The sequence below is a fragment of the Myotis nattereri genome (assembly GCF_964212035.1).
Source record: "Myotis nattereri genome assembly, chromosome: 17".
Taxonomy (NCBI): Eukaryota; Metazoa; Chordata; class Mammalia; order Chiroptera; family Vespertilionidae; genus Myotis; species Myotis nattereri.
In genome coordinates, this window is record NC_138092.1 from 37,965,699 (window position 1) to 37,974,077 (window position 8,379).

An 8,379-nucleotide genomic window follows, 5' to 3' on the forward strand; every position below is an offset into this window, starting at 1 on the left:
CCTGGCTATGCGTCTACTGCTTCTGTCCAGAATGCTTTCTCCTCTTCCCCCAGGACACTCCTACCCAGCGGTTCTCAACCTGTGGGTCGCGACCCCTTTGGCGGTTGAACGACCCTTTCATAGGGGTCGCCTAAGACTATCCTGCATATCAGATATTTACAATTCATAACAGTAGCAACATTACAGCTATGAAGAAGAAACAAAAATAGTTTTATGGTTGGGTCACAACATGAGGAACGGTATTTAAAGGGCCAGAAGGTTGAGAACTGCTCCTACCAATTCCTCTAAATCTCATTCATGTGTGACCTTTTTGAAACCTTTACTGACTGCTCTCTTATAATTCAATTAAATGTTTTAATAGCTTTGAGCTATAATTTATATCACATAGTTCGCCTATTTTAGGTGCACAATTTGATGGTTTTTAGCATATTACAAAGTTGTGCAGCCATCACAATAATCTAACTTTAGAACATTTTTATTATCCCCAAAAGAAAGAGTCTTTGTTCTTGAAACTCATATGCCTGGAATGAAAGACAGATAATAGACAAATAATCGCTGATGTGATGGGTGTTTTCAAGACTTGCTTGGTGAAGGGTGCAATGGAAGGGTTCTAGGTCACTTGGAAGTTAATTGTTCCATTGAAGTTGAGTTTTTAAACTAAAATTGACTTTTTCATACCTTAAAATTAATTATTTTTCACTCTTTGATGAGCAAATATCCCCACTGTTCTTTCAGCCGCATAAACCTACCATACTCTGGTCAGGCCTAGGACCTGGGGTGATCATTTGTATTTGGCAAGACAGAAGACGTGTGGTTGTCTAATTGGGTTTTGCAGGAAACAGATGCCAAAACAGACTTAGAATCATAAGAAATTTATTGACAATAACATTTGTGAAACATAAAGGGAAGAGGAGTCAGCAGGGAAAGCCTTCAGACTATAGCACAGGTCTGACATCTGTGAAAGGAAGGAAGGAGGACTGGGCAGGAAGAGCTTCAGACTGGGTAGCAAAGTTCTGGCCGGCCCAGTGGGCAGCTCCAGTACGCTGGGCAGAAACGGTAAGTCTTTGTACCACTGATGTGCTCAGTCAGGCACTGCAAGCTGCTACCCTGCATGCTTGCCCTCTTCTGTTAGGCACCGTCTCCATAGCTCTCTATTGGGCTCTGGTAACCACTCTTTTGGTTTAGGAACAATCTGTTCTTTTTGCAGTAAGGATCATCTCAATGTGGCAGGGAGAGCTCAGGTAATGGGTAATTGGCCCATGAGCTCTGTACAGTTTCTACACGGCATCTTGGGAGCTTTGTTCACCTGGATGTGCTCAATGACCAGAGAGTCTACATCTACACCCTTAAGTCCAGCATATTCTCTGCATTTTTAAGCATGTGCAGCAAAAATTCAGCACTCTTTTTGGGCCACTGGCCCTGCGTCCAGCCCCACTGTTTGGCCTGGGCACACCTACCAACTCCACCACTATAATGACAGAATGGCACACGATGCTTCTGTAAAGTGACATGTTTTAGATAACTGGTGGCTTTTGGGATATGCATACCCTTGATGGCCTGGGTAGTTTCATGAGTGTTTGTAAAGTTTTCTGGGTCAAGTGAATAGCGAACCATTTTCAGAGGTCGCCTCAGGCCACTCACAGGAAGAGTAGGACTATTTCTACATCCCTCTTGTTTCTTTGTTTCAGTTTGGTCTCATTTTTCCTTATTGTAAATAGATGTTATTTACATGACAGAGAATACGGTCACTTGAGGTTCTATCAGAACAATACCCAGGAAAGACAGACTAGGTTGGCTTGGTGGCTTGATCATGTCCGGATCAACCTTGGTGGCCCACTTTAGTCACATGCTTTTCCCTATGGGTAGGGCGAGTCTATTACCAGAAGTTGTGGAGGAAGGGGTTTGGGATAAATAAGAACATGAACCATCTGGTGGACAGGTTCTGGATGTAGAGGAAGAGCAGGAGGCGGTTGGATCAGAGGAGGTAAAAAAATCAACAGTAGCATGAACACAAGTGAATGAGCATAATAGATGGGTGGAGTGACTTGTATTTGAGGCAACGACCAAGAGCTATGGAGATGTATGGTGGGGTGGATATCTGAAATAACCTCAGCAGACACAGAGGGAGGAAGGGGTCTTAGTTTGAATTTGTTATGCTTTCAAGAGGGTCCTAAAATGCGTCAGCATTTCCTGGGGGGTTGGCACATGCTGGACACAGCAGCTTATTTGGAGATGCTTCAAAAGGCAGCTGGGCACTTCCAGCTGCCAGGAAGCACGCAGTACATCACTTTCACCTGAGGAGAATGAATCATTCTCTTTTTGCATCATTCTGTGCAAAATGCTTTCGTAAATGGCTTCTATAATTAGAAGGTCTTATGCCTCAGGGAATTTGTAACTGGTTGAACTGAGCTGATATCTTATAGCCATCAAAAAATGATGTATGGCTCACTGCCTAGTAGAATCAAGGTCTTAGGGTGGTGGCCAAAGATTCTTTGGAGCTGTTTTCTTGATTGCATCAGCCCAAGACAAAGCTTACAGCACAAATGAAAAAGCTAACATGTAGGCAATTCTTTGAGGTCCCCCAAGCACTGTTGATATATATTAGTAATTTTAACCTTATATTAACCTGGAACATGTTATCCCTATTTCAAATAAGGAAACGGAGGCTCTGTAAAATAACTTGTTTAGGATTTTACAACTATTGAATTTTAACTCCCAAGGTGAAGAATGTGAATTTAATCTTTTTTTAAAAAAATATATTTTATTGATTTTTTACAGAGAGGAAGAGAGAGGGATAGAGAGTTAGAAACATTGATGAGAGAGAAACATCGATCAGCTGCCTCTTGTACACCTCCTACTGGGCATGTGCCCGCAAGCAAGGTACATGCCCTTGGCTGGAATCGTACCTGGGACCTTTCAGTCCACAGGCCGATGCTCTATCCACTGAGCCAAACCGGTCAGGGCTGAATTTAATCTTATAAAGTTATGGTAAGAATTTATTAAAGAATAAAGATGGTATTTTTTGGAGCTTAAATGGTACAAGTCAAAGTGAAATAATCATAGAGGAATATGTGAATATATTGTTGACGACAATGACCAAATAATAACAACTAGTATTTACTGGGTGCAAAGGGTTGTACTAAACACTATGAACACTTAATACTCATAATAACAAATTGAATTACTATCATTTCTTTTCTACAGATGAGGAATATTATTACTAAACTTTTGCTATCACCACCACCATGACAAATGGAAACAGGAATAGACCATGTATACAGAATTCAATTACTAGTAATTGGGGAAATGAGCACTAGCTCAGGGAAGGAAAGAGAATGGGATAAGTCCCTGAGACTAAGACAAATGTTAGCCTTTGTCCCTGTGAAGCAAGCCACTCACATTTCCTAGGCAATTTATCAGTCCTTCTGAGCATCACTCATACCCACCAGCATTTTCTTTGGTTGTCAAATTGAATCCACATCCTCAAACTGTAGTGTAAATATTGCTCTGCTAAGTGGAGTGCGGATTAAAAGAAATAGGAGTGATTCAGGACCAATGCAGCTTCGGGCATGGGATAATGGTGACACTATTTATTCAAATGGTGAGTTGGGAAGGGTGGTAATTAGGAATATAAAATTGTAGAATAAGAAAAGAGTTGGTTTTAGATGTATTGAGTTTCTTCACATTGATGTCTGGACTTTGGGAGACAGCCAAATGAAGAATTCCTGCAGATAGCAAAAGATTTAGTCCTGGGGTTTTGGTGAATGGTTCCAGCTCAAGCACACATCTGGAAATTATTCAGCATGGTGGTAATGGTTAACACCACTAACGTGGTTAGGTCTTTGAGGTGGTGAATAACAAGAAAGGAGATCAATGTATCCAGTCTTGGGGGTTCCCATGGCAAAGGGAATAAAGGGGACCACGAACTTATGTATATTGCATTTAATAGCAATGATTTTCAGTGTGCTTTTCAAACAATAATTTCTATGAAGTCTCCATATAATCTGAATGATGAGACTTTTATGCTCACAATATTCTTTCACTCTATAATCCTAATAACTCATTTATTTTAGGTTTAAATGCTATTGCATGAAATGTGATGGTCCAAAGGATATTCCTTTGAAGTTGAAATTCATTAAAAACATACTAAATGAGACAATAAAATGGGAAAAAGAATAATTATATTCAAGAACTGAATTCCAAGAAAAAATGTTGCAAGACTAGCTTCTAGGAAGCCAAGCAAAAAGTGAACATGGTGAATTAACTAGATATTGTCCCACGTAGGGATTTTGAAACAGGATAATTATCACTCTTGCATGGATCCTCCTTAACCTGGAGGTTCTGATGAATGAGTCTTGTATGGGGTCTGGTAAGTAGTGTGTGTTTTGAAAGTTCTTCAAGTGATTCTGAGAATTAGTCCAATTTGACAAGCACTGGTCTAACAAAGGAAACATACTGACCATAAAAAAACATTTTGTTTTTGATTTTGAGAGAGGAAGGGAGAGAGGAACTGAACCATTATTCAGTTCACAGGACAGAAATAGTTTTATTCTAGCCTGTAAATCTGAGATTTCGTGCCATGGACACTGAACATCAAATAAGACAGAGCTGTCCTCAATAGCATTAAGAAAAAACAGAGAGAGGTTTTATATGTATGTACCTCATTCTAACCTTGGATAAAGAAAAAACCAACACAATACTTATTATAATTGATGTAGGAAAATAACCGATGGAAAAATGACATTCCTTGGCCCTCTTCAGACATTTTGGTTCAGTAAATCTGGGTAGGCACCAGAAATTTGCATTTGTAATAAGTGCCATAAAAGTGGTCCAAGACCACATTTTTGCTCTGAGTGAATGGATGGTTGACAATATTTCTCAGTTTCAGGTTTAGATATAAAATCTTGAGATATCCCACTTGTGGTAGGCATTTTTTGCAATTTTTAAAAAAATGGAGAAGTAAGCATAATCAATCTACTTCCACAAAGCAGGCTGGGAGAACTTCTGTGGTGTAAGACAGAGAACTTCTTCTAGTGAAAAATTTTCTTCAATCCTTGGAAAAATCTAAAACGTAGGTTGCATCACATGCCAAGAGAATAGATGTTAGTCTCATCTTAAGAGGAAAAGATTGATACTCAATGGATTCAAATCTTAAAGAATCATAGGAAAAAAAATGGAAAAACTGACTAGTAGTCTTCTCGTAGGGATTCTTTTTTTAAAAAAAATTTTGTTTTTATTGATTTCGAGAGAGGAAGGGAGATAGATAGGAACATCAATGAGAGAGACAGAAGATGAAGATATGCAGAGAAGACAAAGTGATGACACAAATGTAGATACTGTTGAGTAAACAGAAAATGGGTAAGCAGAAGCTATGAGTAATCCAAACCTACTCCGTGTTTTGAATGGGAGATAAAGGCCGGGGTGACAGAAACAAAAAGGAATGAAATCACCATAATGGCTGGGGACAAACTCTTGCTGTTGAGGAGGCAACAAAATGATTCCTAAATTTCTGTGTACTCCAGCCTGTGTGAGGGATGGCTGGGTGTCAGATTGGTTCCTGTGAGCTTTGTGTGTTCCCATGAGATTCGTCTTATTCCTAAAACCTCAGCCCACAACTATATAGTCTAACCACATAAATTAGTTTCCCAACCACATGATGCTCTGCCATATCTGTTTATGTGCATATGCTATTCCAAGTGGAACAATTCTCACCTCCCAAATACCCCTAACTTCTGGCTGCCACCTGCTCATCGTTTAAGACTGAGCTCAGGCTTCTTGCAGCTTTCTACAACCCAACCAGGTTAGACTCTTCCTTTACTCCAAACGTGGCACTCCGTATTGTATGTGTGTCCCCACAACCAGAAAATGAGTTTCTTTAGGGAGCAGAGATGCTGTTTTGTTCTTTTTTTTTTTTTTTTTATCTCCAGTGCCTGATCCGGTCCCCAGCACAAAGTGGATACTTAACGAATGCCATTGTTTTTGTTCAAGTTCCGTTGCCTTGACATTTTCAATAACCAATATGTTTGATAGCCTTTCATTATCACCCCTCTCCCAATAGGTCTACTTGCAGCTTAAAGTGTACCATGGTACTTCAGACAGTGATATGGAATCATGGCTTTGTGCATTAGATTTCTTCCATTCTGAATGCCCTTCTCATCCCTGTTCCCTAACTCCCTCCAAGAATGGGAGCAGGAAGACCAAAGTTAAGGGTTGCTGCAGTAGTGCAGATAAGAGATGATGATGGCTTGGACTAAGGAGTGCTGGTGGAGTAAGAGGGAGTGAGCAATTCTAGAGGTGGAATAGTTAGTACTTGGTAAAGAATTGGGTATGAGATGAGGGAGGGGGCATAACAATGACAATTAGGTTTTCTGATTTGACCAGAAAGAATGGAGAAGCAAGTTACTAGTAAGAGGTAACTAAACATTCAGATTTCTCTATAATCAGATATCTTGTCTAGATTTTGCTGATATGTGCGATACTTAGGGAATGGGAATACTGATTTTTTTCTTTTTTGGTGCTGGTGTTGGGGAGGATATTTATAGGTATTATTTTTTAATTTTCCATTTTATTTTTAAAAAATATATATTTTATTGATTTTTTACAGAGAGGAAGGGAGAGGGATAGAGAGTTAGAAACACTGATGAGAGAGAAACATCGATCAGCTGCTTCCTGACTGTAACCAAGGTACATGCCCTTGATGGGAATCGAACCTGGAACCCTTCAGTCCCCAGGCTGACGCTCTATCCAGTGAGCCAAACAGGCTAGGGCAATTTTCCATTTTAACCATTTCAAGTATACCATTCAGTGGCATTAAGTACATTCAATTGTTTGTGTACAATCATGACCACCATCTATCTCTAGAATTTTCATCCTCCCAAACTGAAATTCCTTACCTACTGAACAATAATTCCCCACTTCTCCCTTCCCCCAATCTCTGGCATTTACCATTTTACTGTCTCTATGAATTTGACTACTCTGGGTATCTTATACATGTGGAATCATATAATATTTGTCCTTTTGTTATCAACTCATATCATTTAGTGCAGTGGTGCTCAACCTTCTGGCCCTTTAAATACAGTTCCTCAGTGACCCAACCATAAAATTATTTTCATTGCTACTTCATAACTGTAATGTTGCTACTGTTATGAATCCTAATGTAATGTAAATATCTGATATGCAAGATGGTCTTAGGCAACCCGTGAAAGGGTCGTTTGACTGCAAAAGGGGTCGCGACCCATAGGTTGAGAATCGCTGACTTAGTGTAATGTCTCAAGTTTCATCCATGTTGTAGCATATGTCAGAATGTCCTTCCTTTCTATGGCTCAATACTATTCCAGTGTTTGTATACACAACATTTTTATTTATTCACTCACCTTTCAATGGACACTGGGTTGCTTCCACTATTTGGCTATTATTAATGATGCTGCCATGAACTTGGGTGAACAAATATCTGCTCCAGTCTCTGTTTTCAATTCTTTTGGGTATATACCCAGAAATGGAATTGCTGGATCATATGGCAGTTCTATGTTTAAGTTTTTGAGGAACCACTATATTGTTTCCATGGACGCCACACCATTTTACATTCCCACCAGAAATGCACAAGAGTTCCAATTTCTCCATATCCTTCCTAACACCTATTTTCTTTTTTAAATAATAGCCATCCTAATGGGCATGAAGTGGCACCTCATTGTGGTTTTAATTTGCATTTCCCTAATCATCAGTAATGCTGAGCAACTTTGCATGTGTTTATTGGCCATTTGTATACCTTCTTTGGAGAAGTTTCTATTCAAGTCCTTTGCCCAATTTTGAATTGGGTAGCTTGTTTTTTGTTGTTGAGTTCACAATTACTTTGTAATATGGGAAGGTTTCAGGAACTCAACAGGTCTCTAGGGCAGTGATGGTGAACCTATGACACGCATGTCAAAGGTGACACGCGAACTCATTTTTTTGGTTGATTTTTCTTTGTTAAATGGCATTTAAATATATAAAATAAATATCAAAAAAAATAAGTCTTTGTTTTACTATGGTTTCAAATATCAAAAAATTTCTATATGTGACACGGAACGAGAGTTAAGTTAGGGTTTTTCAAAATGCTGACACGCCGAGCTCAAAAGGTTCGCCATCACTGCTCTAGGGCATGAGAGTAGGTATTCAGAATAGTATGAAAATGCTAGGGTCTTGGGGAAAAGGGCAGAAAGAGGGAGTTAAAAAATATTAAAAGTCTTATCTTAGGAAAGAGTACAGAAAATACATTTTCAGGATTTTGAGCTCATTTTAGTAATGTGGTTTGGTAACCTTGTGGGTTAAATAAGCATTGGTGGCCACACTGAGAACCTAACAACTATTTAAGAACATTACTTATATAAAAATGCACTGTCT